We start from the raw sequence: 27,959 nt of genomic DNA, 5'->3' as shown, positions 1-27,959 counted from the left end.
TGTGACTAGTGGCAAAGGCTTCAGGTGGCATGTTGGAGGTATAAGCTCACCAAACCTGTCCTAGTTAACCGGACATGTGTGCACCATCCATCTAGATTTTTAAAAGAACTGTCTATGACACTACGTAAGTCAACTTAATAAAATGTATTGTGACCACATGTTTCTAGAGTCAGGATTGCTTTGGGTATGTGTGGTTGTAGAAACAACACGAGACCAACAGCCCTTTCTCGGTGCATGCTTATGAGACCAGTCCTTTGTGGAAAGTGCGAATTCAGACGCAAAAAAAAGTACCCCCACATCAGCTGGCTGCATGCCAGGGTGGCCTGTACGCAATGTTCAAAACAAAATGGAGGGTGAGAGAATGGGGGAGAGGGAAATGGAGAGAGGTACAGGATTGGATGCAATAGGCTTGACAACAGGATAACCAGCATAGGAATCCACTCTTAATAGCTGTGTGACTTCCTTCAAATCACTCTCTCTGGGTCTCATTTTCCACTTCTGTAAAATGAAAACAACACCTGCCTTGAAGAATATCGTAGGGCTTATGGGGCAGTAACTAGCACATGCCTACTGCTCAGACCACGGTAACTGTTACTATGATCATGCCATGTGCAAAACAATGACTGCCAGGAATCGTGAGCACCATTTGTGGAAATGCATCCATTCTAAACTGGGGATTCTCAAAATGGCAAGAGTAGGGAGGCCCTCCAGAATGTCCTCTGGTTTGTGCCCACTCTGTTCTCATGTGTCCCTGTTCACATGACAGATCATATAATCACCTTCACACTAGGAGCTGTTGTATCCTTTCTCTGGGTAATTTTGTGTGGCCAGAGTCTCAAACACCTGCCATTCCATATCTGTTGTTCTCCTGAAGAGATAATACCTCCAAGTCAAAATTCAGGATGGAGTCAGTTATGCATGGAATTATGTCCCCCTGCCCTCAATTCATATGTTGAAGTCCTAATGACCAGTACTTTGGAATGGTACCTTATTGAGATAGAGTCTTTACAGAGGTTACCAAATTAAGATGAGGTCATTTAGGGTGAGCTCTAATCCAATATGACCGGTGTCCTTATAAAAGGGGAAATTTGGGAAGACGATATGAAGACACAGGGAGAAGATGGCCATCTACAGCTCAGGAGAAAGGCCTGGAGCAGCCCCTTCCCTCACCCTGCTGACATGCTGATCTCAGACTTCCAGCTTCTACAACTATGAGACAATCAATTTCTGTTGTCTAAGGCCCCCAGTTTGGGGCACTTTGTTATGGCAGCCCTAGTAAACTCACACAGAGGCCAAGGGAGGAAGGGTAGTTCCTGCCTTTCTTGGTTCCTGAGCTTTCCTTTCCAGAAAAACCCACTCCCTCCCAGATTCTGAAACTGTAGTGCTTTCTACGGACAATCCTATATGCCCGTTGCTTGTAGCAATGTTGCATGCGAACTCTGGAGAGGAAACTTTAAAAATCAAACTGTGAATAATGACACAAATGCTCAATTAGCAATAACGACATATATCAGAGTTGAGGTTCCATTCCCTGAAAACACCTCAGGATTGCCACTCCAACTGCCAGGGAGTTATAAATTATTAACACATTTATCTAGAAAACATAACAGCATACTATTATAAGGAATCTGTGTCCATGGAATTTACTGGTCATTCGGAGGCCTGATAATTTACCCTTTGTTCTCTAAAGTAAATATATGCAAGTTACATAAATCAAACCTAGTTTTAAAGCAATATTTTTCCTCATAGAAAAAACAGCATGTTTCTCCCAGCAGTTCCCCAGTTTTATCACCCCCATACTCCCTCCAACATACATAGACACACAGGCAGGAAGACTCTAGAACCAGAAATGTAATATTTGTATACATTTTGTAAAATTTTACCTTCTACCTTTTCAGCTGCTTCCAGGTCATAGAAATGTACATTCACTTACAGATACAAAGAGAGCATTTGGCATGTATGCATTTCCTTTGAAAATAAAACATCTTAAAAATTCTAATACATCACAAATGCTTCAACAAATTGCTTTTAATTAATGTCAGATTGCCCATAAAGAGATACACTGGAAAATTGTGAAACAAGGGCTATAGTTAAAATCAATCATGATTTTTCCCTCTCACAATGTGTCTTCCACATATTGTTATGTTTTTCAGATAATCTGTTGTTCAAGGATAGCAAAGTTTGGGGTGTATTGTTCTCTTCCCCCCAAAGCATCTGACTACCCCAATAATAGCCAACTTGTACACTGCCTACATTTAGAAAGTCTACGTTCCTGTTTACCTCATATTTTCAACTTGTTCCAGGGTAGACCAAAAAATAATAATAATAATCAGTAAGAAGGGAAAATGACTTGTATTGTGTGGGACTTTCTCATTTCTCAAATGTGAACATATATTTATTTCAGTTTATATAATCCCTTATAATTTGCTAATTACCATAACAAGTTCAAACTAGTTCTCTTAAACACAATTTTCCCCATTCCCCATATAATCTAATATAAAAATGTCATATAATGGAAGGAGTGTGGGCTTCGGAGTAAAACAGACCCAGGCTACAATCCTGGCTTTATCACTGTGTGGCCTAGGGCAAGTCTCCAAGCTTCCTCTGGCCTCAGTTTCTTTAGCTCAGAAATGAGAGTAATGTTTACCTTGCAGGGCGGTTGAGAGGATTGGAGACTATGTGTGTGAAGTATGGGCTATACTAATAAGGGGCAACATTGTTAAGTGCTGTGGCCAACTGTATTTTCTGAACATGACCACACCATTAACTCCCAGCCCACATGCTCTTCCACTGTGCCACCTTGACTCTCCTCCATCGACAGGTGGAGTGTACTTCCTCGCTTCTTGAATCTGGCCAGCCTAGGGGCTCCCTTGTAACCAATGGAGTGCGGCCCAAGTGATGATTCACGACCTCCCAGGCTAGGGGGAAAATGCCCCACAGCCTCCCCTGTTCTCTAGGAACACTCACTCCCCTAACATTTCTTCTGGGAGCATTTCCTCTCAGAACACAGCTACTACGTTGTGAGGAGCCTAAGCCACATGGAAAGGGGACATGTGGGTGTGCTGGTAAATATATCCCAACTGAGCCTTGGAGTAATTCCAGCTCAGGTGCAAGACACGTGACCAAGTAATTCTTCAGGTGATTCCAGCCCCAGTCATTTGAGCCTTCCCAGCTGAGGCCCCAAATGTGGTGGGGCTATCTGATATGTGAATCTGTACCCATGGAATCGTGAGCAGAGTTAAATGGTTGTTGCTTATACCTCTAAGTCTGTGTGTTTGGGGGTAACAATAAGCAACGGGAACAATGCTGATAATGTGCTTAGAATTGTTCCTCAGGAGACTACCAAGAGCCCCCACCCCCAATTTGGGAGCCTAGATTTCAAGTATGCGTGATGTGCTCTGGAAACAAATACTCTCTCACTAAAGCAACAACTCCTTCTGAGCCGCTGAGATGCAGAGCCTCTTCAAAAGCAGGAGAAGGTAGCAGTTAATGATCTGTTTCTGCAAAGCTGACTCCATACATTTTTGTCCTTGAAAAAGGTAAGGTGAGCAAATGTGAAGAGCAGACTAGGAGCATCCAACCCAGAACTCTATTTTCTATGCTGTCCCCCATCACCTCACACTAGCTAGTTAGGTATCTGATCAATGTGCTTGTTTTTAAAATGCAAACACTTATAGAAACCCGGGATTCATTCACTCCAGGGCAGGGATAAACAACATGACCTCCTTAGAGAATAGTAGTTCTGTTTTAAAGCTAGAAAAGGGAGGGCATTTAGGAGGCTCCTGGTACCATGATAACAGTGGTTATGCCAATGGCTAGGGGAGTGAGGCTTTAGAAAAGTAGGTGGGACGGGTGACAATGGAATCTGTCCTGCTCCCTCATTGGTTAAGTCAGCATGGATGGGTGCCTTCTATGTGTTGGGCACTGGTATCAACTGATATCAGTGGATGAATAGGATTCATTCCCTGGCTGAAGTAATAATGAAGTTTTCCCTATGCCCTGATTTACCCCTAAGCCTCTGAAACCTCCTTAGCAGAACTTGTTTGTCAAGCTAACCTATTCCCAACCAGCCTTGGCTCCCTAGGCTAGATTTACTCATTCAGTGGGAAAGGAGGAAAGGGACTGTGAGGGAGAGAATGGAAGAGTAGTAATAATATCTAAGTCTTGTATCTACTCTCTACCCCTCTGGATGCAAAACCCTTAATTATAGGACTGGGTCTTATGCTAGCATAATTATTACACATAACTGATATCTAATAAGTTGTTTATTAAATGGAATTAGACTAAACCTGTGCATTGTTTGCAGAATCTCATATTCACAAGAATTTATAGAATGTCACACAAGAATGCCGAAGGCCAGAGGAAGAAGACACCCATTCGGAGTTTACATGCTAATCAACCTTTTTTTTTTTTTTTTTAACTTGGGACAAGATGTGACGTTTGGAATATTCATATGTGTACCATTACAAGTCAAAAGCCTAAACCTTCAACAGAAAACCCCTAATGTTGGAAGAAAATGAAATTCTAGCTTGTCACCAAAATCATTTTCAAGATGCTAATACACCAAATTCCCCTTCCTCAAACCTATCCACCCACCACATCACACCCCAGTATTCAAAATCCATTCTTTTGATTGGACCCATTGTGGAATCACCCTTAAGTTGGCAATTCCCATAGACCGGTAGACTCTCAACACCCCATATAACATGTCCAACCAGGCATTGACAATTTTTCACCTAAGGAGGATCCCTCCTCCCTTGGGGATCATCAAACCACTTATGGAGGAAGGACCCTTCTACCTTTCAAGGCCCTTGTTCCATGTTTTTAAAAAGATTTATTTATTTCAGAGAGGATCAAGGCAGGCAAAGAGAGAAGGAGAAAGAAAGAAACTTAAGCAGACTTCATACTGAGCTCAGAGCCTGATGCCAGGCTCAATCTCACCACCCTGAGATCACAACCCGAGCCAAAACCAAGAGTCCGTTACGTAACTGACTATGTAACACAGGCACCCTCCATTTCTGAGAATCTCTTAACTCATAAAACTTGGTTTGAACCGAAACCCATCTTCCTTCTCTCCCAAATACTTTATAAAACTATCATTAATGGATTCATTCAATATTTAATTTGTTTCTATAGAAATTTACTATAAAAGTTGGGATATATTGAGCAAAACTAGATCTTGATTAACACTCTTTATGTTGTTCTATAGGTTCTAGACATTCCGTGGTTTTTAAAGAAAGAGGAAAGGGATGGGGAGGATTTAACCCTTAGTAAATATTTTTACTAGATTGGTGGTTATAAATCTGTAAATTACAGTGATGAAATAGGACAACTACAAAGTCCCCAAAAGACATAATCATGTAACACAATGAAATAGAACATAAACAAATACATATACAATATAAAACATACCTAATAAAAGCAAACATTAGTATGGATTTTATAAGAAACAGAATTCCGAGAACAGAACTTTGATTTATATACAAGTACAAAATTAAAAATCTCCAAGACAGCTCTATGTAAATTTTTATAATGCAAGATGTTTCAAAAATAAGTTTGCAAAGAAAAAAGTCAGAACAAAGCAACATCCTTCGTATTCTGTTAGTAATATAAAATAAAGAGGCCATTTTTATGCTCTGAGCATGTTTAGAGGTTGTGTAAGTTTAATTTATAAATAATTTTGAAACATTAAAAGAGACGTGGGGGGGGGTTGCTCTGTAAGTTAAACAGCAACTTGATCTCAACATCATTAAAAATAAACTTTCACCTGTTACTAATTTTCTTCTTAGTTACAAAGCCATTGTTTGTTTGAATGAAGGGAAAAAAGCATCTTGATGCTGTTTATACAGTCCAAATAAGAGAACAAATTGCAAAGGCCCGTGTACGCTAAAAAGCAAATAAAAGAACTTTTCCAAGAATATGTTGAAAACATGACCAGGGCTACATACAATTAAAAGCCCTATGTCCTGAACCTCAAACAGCACCCCAGATAGTGCATATTTGAGTTGCAAACAGTACTGCAATCCTACATCTGAGAATAATTCTTTTGTGTGTACTATCTTTAATTGTGGACTTGTAATAAACTTGGAAAATTGAGCCCAGTATTACAAAAAGCCTTCCACAACCTCCGCCAGCAAAGCAAAAAAGTATTTTGTGTGGTGCCTTTGGTTTCAGTTTTATTATTACAGGGGGTGTGTCGGATTGTGTATGTATAATTGTGTGTTTGTTTATAGTTTACGAATATGCGTGTAATTTTGGCATTGGCTTCCATTTCCAAACGCAGCGAAAACTCATGCCCAGACACAAGCAGAAACAGCTTTTAAAAGGTACAGACTGACTTGATCGGGCCATACTAATCTGGGCCATTCACGTGAATGAATAGGTCATGGTGATGCATCCAACAATAAGTTTTTATACTTTGGAACCAAACGTGTAGGTCTGTGTTTCCAACCTGGCAGAGGAGAAGCACTCGGAGGATACTCTGGCCAGCAAATGATAACAAAATAATAGGAGAAAGATCTTCTGTAAAAACATAATTTGGGTCTTGGCAAAAGCAGAGCTCAGGTAAACATTCCATACTCAAAAGACAATTCAACGTCTCTTATTTACTAAGCTCCTTTTCCAGGCCCTACTGGAAAGAATCAGAGGAAAAAATGTCGATTCTGGGATATTCCCAAATGCTCCATCCGTTTTCCATCTCTGTCTCTTTTCTTCTCTGCCTCTGTCTCTATCCCCCCTTGCCTCCCTCTTTCTTCACCTCCTTCCATTCACCTAACAAGCCATACAACCTCTCCTATCTGTAAGATTTTTTTTTTTTTTTTTTTGCAATTCTTTTAGCACCCATCAAGACACTACTCTCTTGACTCTTAAATCTCCAAACTTCCAGAATTGGTGGATTGTACCATTTCCTCAATGTTTGGCTCTTAAATCTCCAAACTTCCAGAATTGGTGGATTGTACCATTTCCTCAATGTTATCACTGTGCACTTTCTTAAGTGTCTGTAATGAACTTGTTTTGGCAGAGATTTTTTTTTTCTCACTTCCTGTTGTTCACCTTCTTACAGCATCAGGAGCCATTAGACATGGACACTCGTTGAAACTCTCTCCCAAGGTTTCCATAATGCAAGCTCCTCATTCTCTTCTGTCTCTGACAATCTTTCCTCCGCATTTTTCTCCAGTTCTTCTTTAATCATCTCCATAAATATAAATTCTCCTAAATGATCTTCCCTTGGCAAAACTCCCTATTCATTCTGCTCTTGCTCACTTGGTGCCTGGTTCGATTTTTACAGCTTCAACTAACAACTCTATACAAATGGTTTCCAAATCTTTTTCTTATTCTGATTTCTTTCCCAAGTTTCACCCCCACGCCTCCAATTCTACATCAAACAGTTATTCCTGGATAATCCACCCGCACCTGTGATATGTCTCACATTCACCTGCACATTCTACCCTCATTATTACCACCCGGGTTCAAATGCTCATACTTTTGCCTGGCCCCCACGATGGGCTCTCTCATTGCCTTTATCCTCACTCTTCTCAAATTCATCAGCTATCCTACTGCCAAACGCGTCTTCACAATACAACCTTGACCTCTTTTGAAAAACTCTCAATACCTCTCCATCCTTTCAGAATAGAGCAAAAATTCAAACTCCTTTCTGTGATGAATTTAATTTATCCTGATGCACATTCTCCACCTTCCTTCCCACGCCCCCATTATGTAGCTAGTTTTCACTTTAGCTGAAATGAGCTACTCAGTGTCCCCTACCTTTCTCAAATCCTCTCATTCATGTATTGTTTTTGACTTGGAATACCTATTTTATCCATCTCTGCCATTTCTAAACTCACCCTATCCTACAAAGCCTAAATAAAAAAATAAATAGCCCCGTAGAGTCTTCCCTTACTACCCCCAACTTCCTACCTACCAGGAAGACACCATCCTCACTGTAAACTCATTGAGTAGGGTCTACTCTGATACCATTTTCTGCCTTATATGGTTATTTATGAATATATCCTAAATCTCCTAATAGACTTTTTGAAAATTGGAGCTCTATGTGTCTTCAAAGCATCTAACATAGTGCCTGGTACATGAGAGTTTCATTTCTGTTTTAGTCACTTAAAAAATATTTACTGGATACTGTCCTGTGCATTGGGAATTCAATAATGAATGAAACACGCTCTTTGCTTTTATAGAGTTTACATTTTAGATTCAAAAAAGATGTTTATTGATTTAAAAGAACTCTTAAGAATAATATAATTTTAAAAATATTTAGTTCTCTAATTGTCAATATTTTGTAGAACCAAATTTCTTCAGTACAAACGTTCTACGTAAACTGAAAGCATTATTATTCTGTCACAGAAGGCACAGTCAGCTTCTCCTCAAGAAAAGAAGAAAGGCTTCCCCAGCATCCTGCCCTGGGATCCTCTCCCCTGCCTTTCTTCCTCCAACTCTGACCCTGATTTTTTCATTTTTGATCTTATTCCCAACTATGCCTTTTGCCACACCTCACCCAGCATTATTCTGAGATCTGCCTTTATCCTCAGCTTTGACCTTGTTCCCTCATAACTCAGGCTGCTTGTCTGGACTGCATACAAGTCCTAACCATTTTACAAGTTTGATTATGTTTTCTTTCTAAACAACAGATAAATGGATGGCCCTACACAGAGGACAATTCGGCGACCATCTGGTCAGAGACCTTGAACGCCCATATTGGCTTAATCAACAATGTCAAAAAAAATAAATAAACAAGCTAACTCCATTTCTGAGTGCAACATGATGACATTCTCTGAAAATTCAACTGCAGAAGACACCACCATGCACTGGGTTCTGGCTGCTGCCTTTGGCCTTGTAAGCCAAGGAAACCATGTCTCCAGTTTGAGGTTTGTTCTATTTGCTTCTTTTCTCTGAATCAAGTCACCTCCCTCAAAACAAAAGTCTTATTCATTGCCTGAGAATTGGGGTCATTCCTCAGGCTAACACAGTTTCATTTTCTGAGGTCCTGCTCTCTTTCTCCTCAAAATAGTTCTTTGCTTCTCAAGTTCATTTAGGGACTTACCGCTGAATATATAGACTTAGAGACTGTCAGCAAAATTTCTAGGTGCTAATCAAGAATATCTGCCTTTCACTATGAATTTTTACATCATGTTTCAATAAGAGAGGCAGAAGCATCCCTAGGAGTTCTGAAATGCAGAAGATGCATGGTGTGTTCTTGATTCCATTTATTCTCTAGGATCAACAGAAAGCTCTTGTACCTATTTTGAGTAAACTGTCTTTGGAGCCTGAGATGCAATTTAGTCAACGATGCTGCACACAGCAGGAATCTGCTTCAAATAACTAACCCTGTTACCTTCTTGTTTCCTGCACAAATTCCTCTGTGAGGGACAAAACAGGGCTTCTTGTTCCTTTTAAGGAAATGAGGTTTTTAAAAAGGCTTGCAAGCTCAAAATGGAATTCAAAATCAGCAGTCTTAGAAGTATTATCCCAGACTATAGATGGTGAGTTAAACTGGTGTGAAGATCAGGGTTGAATTATTTCATAATATCTTCAAACCTTTTGCCACACATACTGTTTTATTGTGTTTGTAAACTAAATTTGGAAATAGCTTCTCCTGGGACCACATCAGCCCCTAGGACTATATAAAGTATTTTGGGAAGTTATATAAACTCTTTCTGGCCATATCGGGGCCCATTTAAGATTTGGGGGGAAAAATAATTTACCAAACGATCCCTGAAAACGACAAAACAACTACCAAGAGTTCTCATCTTATTATCCTGGGAGCCATCTCCCATGATGTAAATCTCAGCACAAATACATAAGCATGTTAATCACATTTCCTCAGGGCAATAATGGGACCAGAAGAAAAGAAACACTGATCTCCAGCTTAACTCCTACTGTGGAAATCACTGTCACTCAGCCCCCATTTCCATCCTACCTACCTCAGAATAATCCTCAGGAATTTTCACAAGTGTTCACAAATAATGAGTCTCTTGGTTTCATATAAAGTGTTAGTCAACATCTCACATAACATAATTTGTATTTTGGCAAAAGCACAGTTCCATGGAGCTTCTAGTAGTCATCCATTCAATAAGCACTTTTTGAGCACAACAGACCAAGCAAACTGCTGAGTAGAAGTTAAGAGTGAACCCCTATTTGGCCCCTACCCTTGAAAAGTTTGTCATCTTGACTCTGTTGCTGCCCTTCCTCCTTGCTTGTGAAAGCCACGTGGCTTCTCCACTTTACCCCAAGGGTCTCCTCAGTTGGTGTGAAGACCCACCCCTCCCTACTGCCTCCTTTGTGCTTTCTTTGCTCAGTCACTTGGTCAGCAGAGTGCCTTGTAGCACATCTAGTGTTTCGACTTTCTATGTTGTCTTGGCTCAGGTTCCCATGAAATGGACCTCAATTCCAGGGACATTAAACTACACTCAAAACTCTTACTTCCCTAGAAACTGTGACTCCTGACTACGTGTGTGTGTTCACAGGATGACCTGAAGTTCAACATTCACTCAATCTGTTATAAGGAAATCAAGAAAGCCAGAAGGTCATGTCTTTTATGTGCTACCGGCAGATGATAGCCCCCAACATTTCTTTAATCTATCAATACCTAAAATTGCAATAAAATAGGGGGAAATTTAAGGACCCTCCATCAAATCAATCATTTCTTCTTATCATTTTACCTTATTTGCTGGATACTATGATGTTAAAATAGCATGGAATCAATTAGCCACAATGCCAAATACAAAATTCACTTCTTTTTCTGTAATGCCATTTTCAACCACTTTAGAATACAATGTTTACAAAGCTAAATGCCAAGTGATTTGTCAAACTCATGAATTAAATCAACAAATATCTAATAGTCCCTGGAAGGAATAAAAACTAGTTCCTGTCCCTGCCCTGAGCGTGTCAGTATGAAGTAGAGCATGTTTTGTGCAGTCATGCATACCTGAATCAAAATCTCCACCCTACCACTTACCACCCATGGGACCTGAGCAAGTCCCTTTCAACTCTCTGGGCCTCAGTTTCTTCATTTTTAAAACAAGGACAATAATAGCTAGATCAGAGATGACTCACCAAGATTAAAGGAGATTAGATACAAAACATATGTAACACGATATCTGGCACATATCAATTTTCTCACCAATGAGTGGCCTCAAACCCTATAGGAATAGGATAAAAACCAAGTGACTACACTGGAAGGCCACAGAGGTAAATGTTATAGTGTGTTACGATCAACCTATATGGACTTCAAAAGGAGAGATCAGTTCTTGCCAAGGTGATCGGAGACAACTTCAGGGAATGACATCTGAACTTAAGCCATGTGCAGTGGTTAAGGTTTGGGTCAGTAGAGGTGAGGAAGGATATTCCAGATTGAGAAAATTCAATCTCAGAGGTAGGTAATGGCAAGGCAGAGCATGAGCCAACTCACCTAGTCAGGTGTGTAGAGGGCAGGAGTCAGCACCATGGTAACAGCTTAAGATCTTTGCACAGCCATGGGTAAAAAGAATTAGAAGACTCAAACCAAAGCACTATTTTCTTGATAAATTAATGACCACAGAACATTCTTGTCCTGGACTTAGCAATCTGCTTCTGAAAATTGAACTACTGAGTTAGAGCTGCCTTGATCCCCTATGGCCAACCTAGACACCGGGGGTGTGTGTGTGTGTGTGTGTGTGTGTAACCTCTGCTAATTGCAAGGAGGTACGTCAGTCTCACTTTCAGACTGACCCTCCTGTATGCCATTAAGCTTTCACTTTTCTCACCTATTTTCTGGTGGCCTTATTCTAGAACGTTCAACACCAGTAAGAGGAAAATAATGACACTAGAGCATGGTTCCTTTGCCAAAAATATTTCCAAGGCCTTCAATGAAGTGAAGACTTTTGTTTTGGCTATCACCTTCCAGAGCCACTTACTGTTCCTTCTTTACTTATAACTTCTTCACTTTCAGAGAAGGTTCTCAAAGACCCTAGGCTGGATTCATATTGCAAAATCAAGCATTTCGAGGGTGTTGTGCTGCAGACTGTCTATTCTGAGGGAAGTTTCAAGAGCCTTATATGAAGGAGCCAGCAGTTATTACTCAGTAGGTAGTCCTCTCAATCACTGAGAGGAGGGGGAAAGGCAGTCAAGAAACAGTGGGACCAAGAGAACTGGATCAGTCATTTAACTGGCAACAGAGAAAAAGAGACTTCCATGGCAAGCATGGGCCAGAAAATGAGGGCAGATTGGGCAAAAGCAGGCCAAAGCACAGTGTCCTCGAAGGAGCAAAACTAGGCCAGATGTCTACAAAAGACCTACTTGCAGACTATTTTATATTCTAGATCCACTACTTCAGTCATGGTTGCACTTGTCAATAGCATTTGAAATAGTTTACTCCAGGTCCCCATTTAAATTGCTTGTACAAAATAAAAGCTTTTTGTGTAGCAGTCTTGAATAGCAAAAGTTACTGTTATTATCTTTATAATAAGAAGGACCATTCATATACAAATAAATAAATATATATATTTATATATTCTTGTAGAAGAAATGAATTTACATTGCAGAAAGATGAGTTTATTAAAATTCATTGCAATTCTCACACCATTATATTTTTTAATAATCATCTTGCTTTCCGCTGTGGCCCCCCTGCCAGTGTGCAGATGCATTTGGCCTCACCCAGGTCAAAAGTGATGCTTCAGTGCATCCTTGGGGATTAGGTCTGTATTCCAACACGATTCATTTTTAGTATAAAATTTGATTGAGCCATGCAAGTAAAAATACATTTGAATTTTTACATGGAAGACCCAACCTTTGCGTACTTTGAATTGAATATATTAGATAAGGTCAAAAAGAGAAGAGGAACACAATCACATGTGAAAAAAAGAGATGATTGATGGTCCAGCCAGAGGTGTCCTGAGATGTAAAAGCCTCTGCCCCAAGGGCAGTAGCTTCATCTTGCAGATGCCAGTCAGTGTATAACATGAAAGGACATTTCTAAAAACTATGATTGAGTTTTTCAAATGATAGAGTAATAAGAAATTTTAATAAAGATAAAATTATTCCCACAGTTTCATGACATTTTTCTTGTGAGAGTTCAAAGTAAGAGTCTAAAACATAGAAACATAAAGTAATAATATATATACGTGTGTATATATTTTTTATTTATAAATATCCTCTTTTGAGGATGTTTTAAGTCAAATCCTACCTAATGGTAAAGTAGATGAGTTATTGTATTTATCCCATATACCACAATTTTTTTCATCAAACCTATCATTTATTTCCACCTTTAGAAAAATATTCCCGGGGATCCCTGCATGGCTCAGCAGTTTAGCGCCTGCCTTCCGCCCAGGGCATGATCCTGGAGTCCCGGGATCGAGTCCCACATCAGGCTCCCTGCATGGAGCCTGCTTCTCCCTCTGCCTGTGTCTCTCATGAATAAATAAATAAAATCTTTAAAGGAAAAAAGAAAAATATTCCCTCCCTCTCCACTGATTTTAGGGATCCTGAGAAGGAGGGGAGCTGTGAGTCGCTACAAAATATATGTTTATTTTCATTTACAAGACTTAGGTCTTTTTTTTTTTTTCTTTTTAGCAATTTTTAAAACCAGATATTGAATTATCAACAGTACCTTATTCTGGCTATCTCAAGGAATTTTAAAAACATATGAATTTGAATTATTATTCTTGGAACAAGATTTTTAGAAATGAAACATGACAGCATTTTTAAGCTTTCACATTATTTTCTCTAGCCTAGAAAAGCAGGTGATTAAGAAAACTGCTTCAACTTTCTTCAAGGTGTTGACATGCAGGCAAGAACACTTTATGTTTTCATTCTGTTTGCATCTGAATTAAATCATTAAGTAGTAAATTGTGGATACCACAAATCTTTGAAAATGGCATTAGGAATCCAATCAGTTAAATTAAAAAAAAAAAAAAAGAGGGAGAGAGAGAGAGAGAGCTATGGACTTCATCTGAAAGTATCATGCAGTGGAGAAAAGAAGCTGCCTTTGAAAAAATTATCAATACCTCTAGCAGTTGACAACTTAACCCAGATGGAGAAAACAAACTTCCAGCCCACAGCTGACTTTTCATGGGGCTTCCCCAAACTCCATTTTATGCACCTACCTTATTAAATCTCCCTAATGTGGCAGTTGTCTGGAGACTGGGCTGTAACCGAGTCAAACCTAGGGTGATGTGGCTAACAGTAACTGCTGGCACCAGCTTTCTGAGGAGTTACCGTGTTTGAGAAAGAAAACATTGTCAGGGTGGTAGCATAACCCCAAGAGTAATAAAGTGGCCAGACACCTGGAAGCAATTATGTGCATGGTCGAGATTATCCATCATGCTTTGCTCACTGTCTCTCTTGCAAAGACCTTTGTTTTTACATTCTCGGTAGCTAACTTCTGGGCTGAAAAGCCTGTTTCACAGACGGTGTTTTCCACCGAGGCCCTTCCACTTACTGCCATTCCCACATGATGTCGATCATTTGTTTGCACAGCCCAGCGACAAACCTCAGAGCTGCTGTAATAATAAGGTGGTCAGTAGGCTTGCACCAGCAGGGGCATCAATCACACTCCTGCCACAGCTGAAACAAACGCCCTTTGCCCACCAGCACCACTTACAGAGCGCAATCTGCGGCCCTCAAATGGAACCGTTCAAGCGCCGCGTTCCATTTAGGCCCTAATTTAATATTTTTCTAAATCAGATTATTGCTTGTAAGTCATGATTGTAAAGTTCCTTCTGACATTTATTTATCGCTCAGATCCCATTATTCATTAAGCTCTTGTGCTGCAGACAATCAGGTTAGCCCGGGTCCTAGAATCTAGAATCAAACACTTTTTTTTCCCCCCTCAGATCAGGGGAATCAAAACTGCAGAAAACTATTGGGTCTCCGACTTCTGTTTCGGTGCCCTGAAAACCTGGTCCACTTTTCAAATATCTCCTCAAATACTTGTTTAACTGAGTTGAATAGCACGCTTATAACGAATAAAAATCCACGTGATTCAGATTTGTGTCCTTTGCCGTAGAGCCATATGCACTTCCTGCAAGAGAATCCAAATGCTAGCTAAACTGCCTTTATTAATGTAGTATTGATAATTGATCATTTCACAGACTAACTAAATGCCCACTATAAGAAAGTCTGGGTTCATTTAATAGAAGGGTTTCCCCAGGTTTGGTATTAAAGCATCTAAGAAATATCTCTGAAACCCGCTAAATGCTCTTCTTAAAAAAAAAAAAATCTTACAAAATTGAAATGTTTTTAAGTTTAGGAAGGTTAATCTAATTTAAAGTTTTGAGTTATTTAGTATTTACTAGAAGTGCCCACATCCATTAACAAATGAAACAGTCCTCTCTCCTCTAGGATCTTACATTTGAAAGTTGACAGTATTAAAAAAAAACAGACAAACAGCCATCACTTGGAGACTAGGGGAAGAGGGTGGAGGTAGAAGAGTCCAAATTAGGGCTGTTCCCCAGAAAGAAAACAACCCTTCCCTGCTGCTGCCTGTCTCTGATCTCCACTTAGCTACTCAGTCAGTGGCACAACTTGAAAGGGACCTGGAGTCAGACTCACAGAGCAGGACTCCAGGTCCTTGTGTTACCGTGGTCTCTGGCTTCCAGATGGTTTGGTCCGTGCCATTTGGAAAACCAGTTTCAGTAACTTCCTCTCCAATTTCTGCAAAAGACAGAACAGCTCCTATAGCTCCAGTTTGGAGATTATGTGCTGCTTCTGATAGTGATGACCTAATAAAAGTCAGACTCCTTTCTGCTGTTTTTAAGATTCAAAGGAGATTTTTTAATTTTTTGTAACCAAAAATCCATATTTGTACACCTACATGTTCTAAAACAAATTTTTTACATTTTAATGTTTATTCAGTTAACAGATTGTCGTCCTTAGCAAAAAGGAAATGAGAAAGCTAGTATTTTCATTGCAATTAGCTGACAAAACCTGAGCGCAAGAGAATCACCTAATCCATGTAAAAATCTGTTGTCTCCAGCTCTTGTCAGACTCTGTAGGGAATTCTAGCCCTTAGCTTCCTCCTAAATTTCTCTCCTTCTTCCTACCTTTCCCCCATTCACCCTCCACCATTCACTTCTAGAACAACATGCTGCCATCTCAGACTACTGCTTATATACTTACGTAGCCGGTACTCTGTTTCAATCTTTCTAAAGGCAAAGTCATCATAGATAGCATGTGAGATGCCTGCAACAGCTTAGCATCTGGATTGGTATTCCCTCTCGTTCATCCACACGTCAGTCTGCAGGTGGGATAGCCAGATTTCATAAATCCCACTTCTCTGTTTTCTAGGGGACTTATAACTTAGACTAATTTCTGAGTTAAAACTCATTTCTGAACTTTCCTTCCCTAGGATTCAGAAACATCTACATGCTTCCACTGCCGCTATTAATACTAGAACTATTTCTGATTGCTGAAAAAGAAGTTCCAACATAGGTAAACTGATTTTGTGGGTAGAACATTGATCACATGAAAACAGTCTTCATCACATTGCAGCTTTGAGTCTCCCATGAATCTCTACTTTGGTGCCATACCAGGTGGCTTTTCATCATTCACAATGCTATTCTCATTCCATCAATTTCTTCTTCATCTAGGGTAGTTGTCCAAACCCTGTCAGGGCACCAGAACCACCTGGGCAGATTTCTCAAAATACAGATATCTAGGTCCTGCCCCACCACACCCTCTCAAGACTCTGATTGCTTTAGAGCTAGAATGGGACCTAGAAATTTATATTTTGATAAAGCTCCTAGGTGACCCTCATGGGCTGAGCCATAGGAAACACTAACTTACTACCTGAAGCAGTGATTCTTGAGCAGCAGTAGAAGTGGCTAATCACGTGGCCAGACCTCCCCAGCCTGGCCCGCTTCACCCAAGTCCAAGAATCTCAATGCTCAGCTACATTGAAGTTGCAGGGGGCCAAGGCTTGCATAGTTTGCAAAAATTATCCAGATGATTCTGACACTGTGCATTAGTTGGGAATAAGGATAGAGAGATGAATCAGTAATTCCTAAATATAATATCATATGCTTTAAAGCCTATAATCTACCTTGCCTACCCTCACATTTCAGTTGTTTGGAAGTAAGTACAACAAAGAACCCAAATCATGAAGCAACCATTGAGGGATGATATTTTTCTTCACCTGTCTTCAAACAAGAATGCTTAGTCAACAAGTTCCCAGACAATACAGTTTCCAGTTTATATTTTAAGCCCTTGAGTGTAAGAAGGGCCCAAAAACTCTCTCGGGCATCCCATTCAGAATTTAACACCTTTATGTCCCAGATACCTGTCCTCTGTACGACAGCCTGCATCCTTCTTGGTGCACCTTGGTCTTCTTTGCCTACCCCCGGTGGAGATGGAGAACAACAGATGGTGGCAAATGCAGAAATCTGGTAATGGATGTAGGATCTGTTTGTGCCTTGTATTGCCGTGATCAACACCACTACTAAATCCCCTTTTTGCCCTCTACGGTAAGATCCGAATGACAGCCCAATTTATCAACTGTGAATATTGGTGTAAACAACTTCAAGGCTGGGATATTTTTCATACCCCCTTGAAAACTGTCATCAGTTCTGTAGAGTAGTAAGGAAACCGCTGATCCATTTAAGAAACTGTCAGCAGGTGTACAAAGAAGTGAAAGATGGACACCTTCGAAAGGTCTTAGGAAAGGAGGCTCCAGCTGTCGGAATACAGGCCTTCTCATATACACTCAGACTTGCCATGGAGCAAGGGAAATTATGGGGCAGAGTGTAAGTCTCAACACTGCAGTTATCAGCAGAAGGAACAATTCACTTCAGAAGGAAATTTCCAGACACGCATTCCTGAGTTGTGAAGTATTTGAGTTATAGCAATGTCGTCTGTGCCACAGTTATCCAAAGTGCCAACTTTTGGATTATAAACGTGTGTCTCAGAAACTCCAAACTGAGTCTCTCAGCCTCCACTTACTGAAAGTGATTAAAATCCCCTGCTTGGAATCATATACTGAGTCTAAATTTTGAATAATTTTTTTTTTCAAAAAAATCAGAGCTCATCATGCTGTCCACCTTAAAACTCGGCAGATCATCTGGGACTTCAAACTTCACAGGTCACTTATAGACAAAAAAACCAAAAAACCAAAAACCAAAAAACCCCACCTTTTTTGATGTAGATTTTCCTTTTGTGTACAAAGATGTTTTGGTAATCTAGTGGTTTTGCTTGAGTATGGCAGTCATCAAAGAAACTTATTCCAGCCATGTTTGAAATACTTGTCATCTGATTAAAAAGTAGCCTCGGTCATTAGCCATCAGGGACACTGGTGGAAAGAGCCAGTTATATATAGCCCCCCCCCCCCCCGCAAATGGTAATAAAATCATTTGGTCTTTTGCATACTGGTTTTGAAATTTGTTAAGTGGCAGATCTAAAACAATTTCAAAAATGTTAAGATACTATACAAATGTAACATACAGTTAGGAGTATTGTGTGTTGTGGATTTATTTTTTTAAAGTAATGTGTTACAAACAAAAAAGATCAATTCAGGTCTTATTTTAATAGCGTCTCAGTAATGCTGTGCATTATTAAAATTAAGATTGATTTTTTTCACTACAGTGCTCTTTGTATTGCATGTATTTCTAATGGTAGATAGAATTGAATCTGATATAAAATGCTGTGATGTAGGGAAAAGAATATAAATTCATCCATGGAATTAAATGGAATTAAACTGGAAAACAGAATGTTAAGGCCTGAAAGATGTTACACCCATTCATCAAATCAGGAGCCATTCAATATCATCTTCAACATTTGCACTCAATTAAATTGACTTTATGGAAATTAGTCTTTCTTTTATAATTATGTGACTAATATAGCACCAATTTACGCTAAAAGCAAACAAATTCAGAATTTCCTTATAAATGGCAGTTTCCATGAGAATGAAACAAAAGGACCAAAGCAAGGAGGGAAAAAAAATAGACTGAATTACTTTTAGATCCCAAACCTAAGTTTCTTAAGTCTGGTCCTGATTTCCCTGAGTGCGCAAACCACTACTTATTTGCATAATGCGCTAAGTAGTGCCCCAAACATTTAGAAAAGAACTGACTTGTGGCTGGAGTAAAGGGTTAAATCAAAGCCATTGGGCCAACCTGCTTCACCATAAAGTTCACTGTGTTGGAAGTGGATGCATGGCTTGTGTTTGGTGTTAGTCTCAGATGGGTTCATTTATTTGCACAAAAATAGTGGGCTTCCTAAGACTTCTCATCCATGTCCTGGTTTTGTTATTTTGTTCGTAATTTAGTATTTAGGTATTTAGTTTGGGCTAGTCCTGGTCCCTGAACAAACAAGGCAATGCATGTTAAAAGTGCCCTACTTATCCCTATCAAAAAAAAAAAAAATCTTCCAACTCAACTCATGCCACTAGCTCCAAAAATAACTGCTTTTTCAACCTTTGGGGTCAGAAGACCAATGAGAGTTAAACCCAACATCTCCTCTTTGTCATCCCCTCTCTGAACTTAGATATACAGACACCCGAAGCATGGGAAAAGCATCACTTGGAAAACTACCTCAGTGGAGAAGTATCACTACATGCGATTTGCTAACCCTAAAGAACATTCTGCCTCTTATAATCAGTCAGCTTAGATGTAAGTGACAGATTACAGTTTTTATAATAAAACTACCCATTCTGAAAAGTTCCTGAATAAGTACTCATGCTGAAGCCTTTATGTCAGAAAAAGGAAGTATTATAGCACGTTACAGATGGTCAAGACTGCAATATGCATTAGCTAGAGACAAGGCAGGAAATCACCCCTCCACCAAAGCCCCAATGTGATAATCATGATGATCCAGCACTCCTGCCAAAGCTCTTAAAATTGTCTGTGATGATTCCTTTAAACAGACATAAGACAATGTAGAAGAGAGATTAGCTTCCTTTTCTTAATTTGTAATAAGTCTTCAACCTATTATATTTGTCTAGCATTTTCCTAAAGCAATTATCAACATCATTTTGTTGACCTCCAAAACACCTCTAGATGGGAAATCAGAAAACCAAATCAAATCTGTCCAAATCCCAAATCTCCACATGTACTAGTGATCTAATCTAGAAGGAAAGCCTCCTGAATGCAGTCATTTTCCTGCTGCAAGTTCATGAGCAAATACAGCATGAAAAGTGTGTCCTTGGGCAGCCCGGGTGGCTCAGAGGTTTAGCGCCACTTTCAGCCCAGGGTGTGATCCTGGAGACCCGGGATCGAGTCCCACGTCGGGCTCCGTGCATGGAGCCTGCTTCTCCCTCTGCCTCTGTCTGTACCTCTGTCTCTGTGTGTGTGTCTCTCATGAATAAATAAAATCTTTTTAAAAAAGTGTGTCCTCCCCAAAATCTAGGCCAGTCAACATTTCAGAGAAAAGAAAGTTAATAACAAAGATCTGAGCTAACTCCTATTCTCCACATAATAAAACATGGTCTCAGGGGGCCTGGATGGTTCAGTAGGTTAAGCATCCAACTCTTGATTTCAGCTCAGATCATGATCTCAGGGTCATCAGATAGAACCCCAAGTTGGGTTCCATGCCCGGCATGGAGCCTGCTTAAGATTTTCTCTCTCTCTCTTTCTTTCTTCTTCTTCCCCTCCCCACCCTTTCCCTCTCTAAGAAAAATAATAAAATAAGACATGGTCTCTTTTGAGCAGAAACAAGTTCTCTACCTACCAACATAGTTTTACGTAATAGGACTGGAGTCTGAATAACTAAGAATCTGCTTAGATTTGTGTAACCGGCTTCCTTTCCACCACGGTGTCTTAATTCAATCTCAGATTAAGAGGAGTTCTACCCATAGGTGGGTGCTTCAACTTCCCACTCAAAAGAAATTCGATTCTGAAGCAATTAATATCATTAAGTTGAAGATAGAAAATAAGCAGCAAAATCTAAGAACATATGTCATTTTAAAAAGGAGGGCATAAGAAGGGCTGTAACAATGAGTATTAGACATTTTTTATTCCAATTTCCTTGCCCTAAGCCAACTCCTGTGGGCCAAGTGTTTAAAGACAACCCCCCACACACATACACTGCATTATCCCCGGCCCCAGAGACTTCAGTGCAGAACCTGAGTCAACCGTGACAAAGTGTCACTGCTTCAAAGTGGCTCCCCGTCAAAGCCATGCTCTGTACATCTGCAGGTGTGCACTTTCTTGGTTGAGGGGATACTCCAGAGGACCCTCGAGCTCTGCTACCTGTGCTGTTTCGAGCACCAGTTTGGTTCATCTGTAGTCCCAGGAGGAAAAGGACAATAAGGGCAAAAGCCAAAGTCATCACTGCGGTTGAGCTTGGAGGCAGTTTTTCTAGATACTTAACATGTTCACACTGAGGTTGCGGCAGAGGTGGGGGCCGGGTAGGGGCCTTAACGTAGATTCCCCTACAGTTTAATTATGAAATGGCAAATGCCTCCCCCTGTGGCCTCATATTTTTTCAGGTATCTCACTGCCTTCTGGTTTCCCCACAGCTGTGACTGGAAAGGATTGCTCATACTTATGGCTTAAGTGGACACGAGTTATCCTAATATAGAAGACCAATCTTCCCCATCTTCTGTGGTTTATATGCTGTGTTTCACGTCATAGCTAACTGCTGAAATCGTTGCTAAATAACCTTAATCTTTAATACTTTATTCCATTTTCCAGAGAGAATCAAAATCAGATGGCAACGCATCTAAAACCTTCTCAGCTCTAATAGTACGATCTAGGGATACTCTGCTGCGTTTCTTGTGCCATAAACTTAGTAAGTTTATTTTCAGGCAAAAAAGTACTTTGTGTTCACATGCTATGAGGATTGTTTTTCCCACTTTCTCTTTTTCTTTTTTATGTTTTCCTTTAGAGTAAAATACCATATGGCAGACACGCATGTACACTGTTTGGTAGATTAATGAATTCCCACTGAGATCACATATTCTTCTCCTCTGGGAGTTTTTCTGCCTGTACTCCACATTTCAGATTTTATACAGCTCTTTCTTGGTAATACAACTTACAAATTGCATGTTTACATCTCTTTCTGGGGTGTGTACAACAGGAACCCTTGGAGTCCATGCTGATAGCACCTACTATGAAAATCATTCAGTGTGATTATTGGCGCCACCCTCCATACTCTAGACCAGCAAACAAGCAGGACCTATGTACAGCCTGTTGTAAAAGTTGGGATAACACCAAATCTGGTTGACTCACTGCCCACATTTTTATTTCTCAACATAAATATTTTTCATATGAACGAACCAACATTTTTTCCCCAGGTACAAAGGGCTATTTTTTAATCCTTCTTTTAAAGGGGTAGGAGAAGGGTTTAATGCATATAGACAGCAGTAATAGGAACGCGGGCTTTGCACATTGCAGACTCACTGACCTTTTAGCCTTCTGGAGTTTAACCATTTCCTGATGTCTTTTAACAGTAATTTTCTTGTTGGAAAAGCCCTCTCTAAACTGATAGCATCTAAACAAGCCTCTACCTTAATTGGAAAAATTCTCCCATAAATATTTATGCTGCAGTGCTTAGGCCATTTACTAAACTCAACTGCCCATTATGGGTTAAAACAGGGAGCATTGTTTTGGGTTGCCTAAAGCTTGACATGGTTTATTGGAGGGGACCCGAAGCTGTAATTTATTTAATCAAGCCTCTGACCCCAGCCCTCTGGAGTAGCCAGTAATTGTGAGGGAGAACTAACCCAAGACCGCATTGACTCGAGTCAGTATTATGGGCTGTAAATTCTGTAAGCCTAATTTGGAAGAAAAAAAAAGAAAAAGTACAAAATATGTAGAAATGAAAGTCCTATGCATTTGTTCATTGTACTTTGGTGAAGATAAATATAAGATGGATAGAAGATAGATGGATGATAGATAGAAAGAAGACAGATAAAATTTTAAAAACAAAACCTTCAAAGCAGTGGAGATGAACCATCTAAATTCCGGCTGGTGTGATGTCTCTGTGGCTCCTTGCCCTCTTTATAGTTCTGAGGTCCCGTCACACAAGAACTCACACGGCATTTAATTTAATTTTTGCTTTTGAAAATATATCAGATTTGGGGAAGGTAGGGGTAAGGAAAGGCTTTTGTATTAGAATCTTGTTAAGACTCCTGCTTAAGCACAAATTCTAGATAAACCGAGCTGAAGATAAAAATATGACTGCTGGTTTTTCTTCCCAACTGTCAAATTGGTATCATTTCTACACCCGAGGTCATGATTTTCAGGAACTACATGGTGAGTACGAGTGCGTATTTGTACGGTGTGTGTGTGTGTATACATGTATGTTTGCGTGTTTAGACAAATAAATAAAAATCTTCTTTAAATTTCCATTTCCAGGTGTAGATTTTCTCCTGATTCCATTTTTGAGTCATGATTAATTTATATGTTTACAATAAAAAAAGAACCTCTTCTCTATTGGCCCTTTGACCGCCCAGCTACAGACCCAAACATCCATTCCTTATTTTGAGGTATGATTTAAAAACGATACTGCAACCAAAAACATACTTTTCCTTTAAAAAATTACCTGGCAAAAAAATAAAATAAAATAAATAAATAATAAACAAAATAAAAATAAAAATAAAAAATTACCTGGCTACTGCCCTCCAGATTTCTAGTTCAAGAAGAAATTCTGAGTCAAAATGATAATGGTTTATTAAACTATAAATCATGCTTCCTCTTTGTTTAAATTTGCATTTTGTTGAAACACCAACCCCCCCGCCCCCTGCATGTTTTTCTTTAGCCCTCTCGGAGCTTGGCAATACCAGCATCTTTTAATGGCTCCTCTTGTCCTATTTTCCATTAGCAAACATCCAGGTGGGGACCTATGTTAGACATTTAGGCTGGACAGGTCGTTGCAGTAACTGTCCAAAGGGCTTGCTATATAAGAGTATCATGGACAGATGCTTTTAGAATCAGAGATAGCACCTAATGTTTCAGCTTTATTCAAATCAGCTATAAACAATCCTCCAAGGAGCTCTGAACACAAAAGAAAGGGTTAATTTATTCTCCACCAAATAGATTACCTCACCTTTTAATTCAGAAAATCTCTTTGAAGAAGCTTATACCAGGATTCTAATTTTTCCTGTTAAATTATTCATTCCTCGTTCTACTTGGGTGTTATTATCTCTGTCAGAGTGATGGATGTTACAGAAACAGTCATTAGGTTACAAACTACACAGATTTTTGAAAAAAAGAAAAAGGTAAAATTATGGCAGAAAAACAAACAATAGATGTGATTGTGCAGGTCTCTCTGTAAGAGTAATCCAGGAGCTGAGGATAGAGATTTCCTGTAAAAGGATGCAAATGTCCCTAGGAAAAGAAAAGGGGGGAATAGATCTGTTGCTGTGCTGGCTAAGAAAAGATGCCTGTGGATAGTGACATTGCTCGTTCCCACCAGTACTGTGCTCCGGAACTTACAGTCCCAGAACTGAACGCTTCATCCCACCTAGGGTCATTCCCTTGACAGAGCATTCTATGCTCCAGGACCACAGATGGCTCTTTTAATCCTAGCCAGCAAACTCGAAAGTATGTGGCACTGATTAAGAGCAAGCTAGACAATGAAACTAGAACCCGCCCAGAAAAAACTCAGTGGCCACTTGGCTAAAAAATTAGCTTTTTTTCCCATTTTCATAATAATAGCGGTAATAGCTCATTTGGTATTTCCTAAGGGCTCATCACAGAGTATTATTATTTGAGTATTATTACCAAGAGTTATTCATTTGAGCCTCTGAACAACCACTTTCACACCCCTTTTATAGATGGGAAAACCAAGAAACATAGAAGTTAATCCCACTGACTAAGATCACACAGCTAATCAGTGGAAGAGCCAGCATTTGAACCTAGCATGGCTCCAGACCCCAATGCTTTTGGTTCCAGACCTAATGATCCTCCCAACACGTAGTGCTATCGTCCTTAGAAAACCACAAGGCTCTCATGCCTGCTCAAAGAAACGTGCTGTGACGCACTCTTCAAATCGGAGCTCAGAAGGGACCAGTTTTGTTGGCTCTGACCACCCTCAGTCCATGAAAGGCCTCGCTGCGGAAAGAAAAGCTCAAAATCAGTAAGGACGATCTCCAGATGCTGTCTCTGAACTCCACTGAAGAGGATCAAAACATACCACCCCAAAATATGCCACTCTGGCATATTATTTTGAGCTGCAGGCAATTGAGAAAGAGCAGATGCAGGAAGGGCCCTTCCTACCTAAAAGCAAAGCAGGGCATAAATTTCCAGGGACAAAGGTGCTCTCCCTATAGTGGGAAGAGAACATTCTTATGACCAGAGAAGGGGGGTCCATGCCAAGAGGAGTCTGTACAAACAAACCTTGTTAAAATAACGCTTCTCATCCATTAGTTTCCTCCATATATCGCCTCCTCACTTTTCCACACTTTACTGGCCCTAGCCCAAACCCCTTTTTCCTTTGTCTTGTCCCATCTCCATAATTTATTGCTCTTTGTTAGATGGTATATAAGCCTCCAGGTCTGACCGTCTCTTTGGATGGTTTTTTTTTTCTTTCCTCTTAAACTGTCATTTGCCCACTTTAATTTGTAGTCCCCACGCACAAAACCGAAGAGTGAACAAAAGTCCTTTCTCCCCCTAGCATCCCCTCACATACCTTACTTCCTTCTCTCCCCTCATCCTGACTGAGCTTGCTCTTAAAACGCAGTGTGACTCAGTTGCTTGATTCTTCCTGAGTCACCCAGTGTCATCTCCTGATGCATCGAGTTCTACCACTTTCCCTTCCAGCACCCTACGTGCCTTTGCTCTTGACCTTCTGGTAGGCCCCATACAACATTAACGCGGACCCTCAATTCTGGGTAAACTCAACCACATGCTCTCTTGCTGTACGTTCCACATTGTGAGCACCCCCAACGAAGGCCAAATGAATCCTTGTTTCAGGCTCTCTCACCTTAGCTGGATCCTTTGTCCATCTTTCTTTACTTTTCCACACCAATTGGTGTTGCCATTCAGTTTTATGTTTTCTTTTTCTTTCTTTTTTTTTTTTTTTTGGTTTTATGTTTTCTTATTTTCTACCAGCACTTGAGCGTCTAGTCGATGCCAGTGCCCTTACTAACCATTGTCACAGAAAAAGAAACCGAGACTGAAAAATCTGGTAAAGTTGCCCACCATCACACAGCGAACAGGCCATGCCAGGACTCACACCCTAGTCTGTCTGCACAGCCTGTACTTGGAATACTCCCCGCACAGTGGAGCCCCATCTTGCATGGATCTTTTTCACTCAAGGGGCCCAGTGCAAGCCCACTCATCATTCTGGTGCTCAACCAAAGAAATGGCCATCTGTTCCATCGCTAGCGGAAAAGCTGGATCTGTCAGACTAATTGAGAGACGGGACCGTAGACACAAAATCGTATATCCTGTACTTTATGAGAGACTTAAGGGATTCTCTTTTTAAGTCTCTTTGATGATTGTGATTTTTACTTTATGTATCAGAACTGGACTCCGAGTACTGTGCTCCTCCACTATGCTGCCACTGCTTCAGCACTGTGGCCCCAGCTGCTTCAAACCAGAGCCCCCACTCCATGCCACAAAGCTACCCTGGGCTCTTGTTACTTCGACAGATGATCTCTGTAACCAAACTACCGGATCAAATAGCCCAGAATGAACCTCAGGACTTCCTGCCACCCACTCCCTGAAGTCCCTCCCCCACCCCCACCCTTCCTTTTCCCTAGTCCCAGAGGACCACATTTTCTCCCTCCCCACCTCGTCTCCTGGTCAACCCCGGGACTTCCTATTTTCTGCTACACCTGCCCTCTGTCCTCACAACCATCACCTAGTTTGACTCACTTTGTGCTACAAGCATGCGGAGATCTCACCTACTGCCCAGCATCCGGCTATGTTTCGGTATCATGTTTAAGACACTGCCTTTGTATAAATCCCGACTCCACCACGTAGCTGTGTGATCTTCATCTCTGCGCTTCCATCCTCCCATTCAGGAAAAATCTGTAACAGAAGGACCCATTTCAGAGCTGCAGGGGTTAACCTAGACAATCTACGCAGAGCTTTTACTAAACACTCGATAAATGTCAGTGATTATTAACAGTTTGATTCCATCTTCCTCCAGTTCACCATCTTCTCCTTCACTCTCTCTTCACTACCCAACTTCTTAAAAGATTAGCAGACACAGATGTCTGCACTTCTCCCTCCTTCCTCTCCTCCACCCTTCACCATCTGGGGTTAGGTCTCACTGCTCTGAAGCAATTTCTTTGGCAGCTGCCCATGATGCTTCATCACCACAGAGGATGCTGCCCAAACCTACATCCCTAGCCCTTCCCTTTGAGCTGAGTTAGCTTCTGAGTCAGTCCACATTTCCCGCATCAGCAAAACACCTTTATGTCCATCTCACAGATACCTTAAAGCCCTGACTCAAGGCTCACCTTCCACTACATACTTATTCCTCCATTTTCCTTCTTTATCTTGGTTCATGGGATCATAATCTTCCGGGTTTCAAAGGTTTGGAAATTTGGAAGCAGCCTTCCCATCTAATCGTGCATCAAATGTTAATCCTCCCTCGGAAGTGTATCTTCCTCTCGTACTTCTCTTCCATCCAAACTTCTCTGGTCCAGGTCCTTTCTAATTTCTGCTAAAAGGTCTTTCTACCTCACCCTTCAAATGTTTCTCCTCTGTGACAAGAGACAGATCTCCCTAAAATACAGATTTCATTGTGCCACTTCATAATCTGTAATCTTCAGTGTTTCTCTAGCACACACACAACTAATCCAATTTATCAAATTTTGCTCTATTTCCACTACCAGATACTTTAAAAATCTTTATTACCACCATTCCCCACAGTCCATCTGCACCTGCACACGTGTCCCAAACATGTCTTGCATGTCCCCATTTCTCATCTTTGCTGTTTCCGGCCAGCATAGCAGAGCGGTTAAGGACAAACTCCGTAATCAGATGGCCTGGGTTTGGATCCCACCTCTACCGCATATGGACTGTGTGACTTTAAGCAAGTTACTTGGTTTTCTTAATGGTAAAATAATGTTAATGAAAGGACTTAAT

At 40.4% G+C, this 27,959-nt stretch overlaps 1 long non-coding RNA gene across 2 annotated transcripts in view; it reads right to left on the bottom strand.

Moving 5' to 3' along the window:
- Positions 1-27,959, bottom strand: part of LOC121479722 — a 90,580-nt gene that overhangs the window by 45,518 nt on the left and 17,103 nt on the right. For both annotated transcript variants that reach the window (XR_005984808.1, XR_005984809.1), the window contains exon 3: positions 26,739-26,894. This is a non-coding gene — a long non-coding RNA (uncharacterized LOC121479722). The remainder of the gene's footprint in view (positions 1-26,738; positions 26,895-27,959) is intronic.

Source organism: Vulpes lagopus, chromosome 21 (assembly GCF_018345385.1).
Source record: "Vulpes lagopus strain Blue_001 chromosome 21, ASM1834538v1, whole genome shotgun sequence".
Lineage (NCBI taxonomy): Eukaryota > Metazoa > Chordata > Mammalia > Carnivora > Canidae > Vulpes > Vulpes lagopus.
The sequence above is the reverse complement of the archived record's forward strand: the minus strand, read 5'-3'. Positions and strand labels throughout refer to the sequence as shown.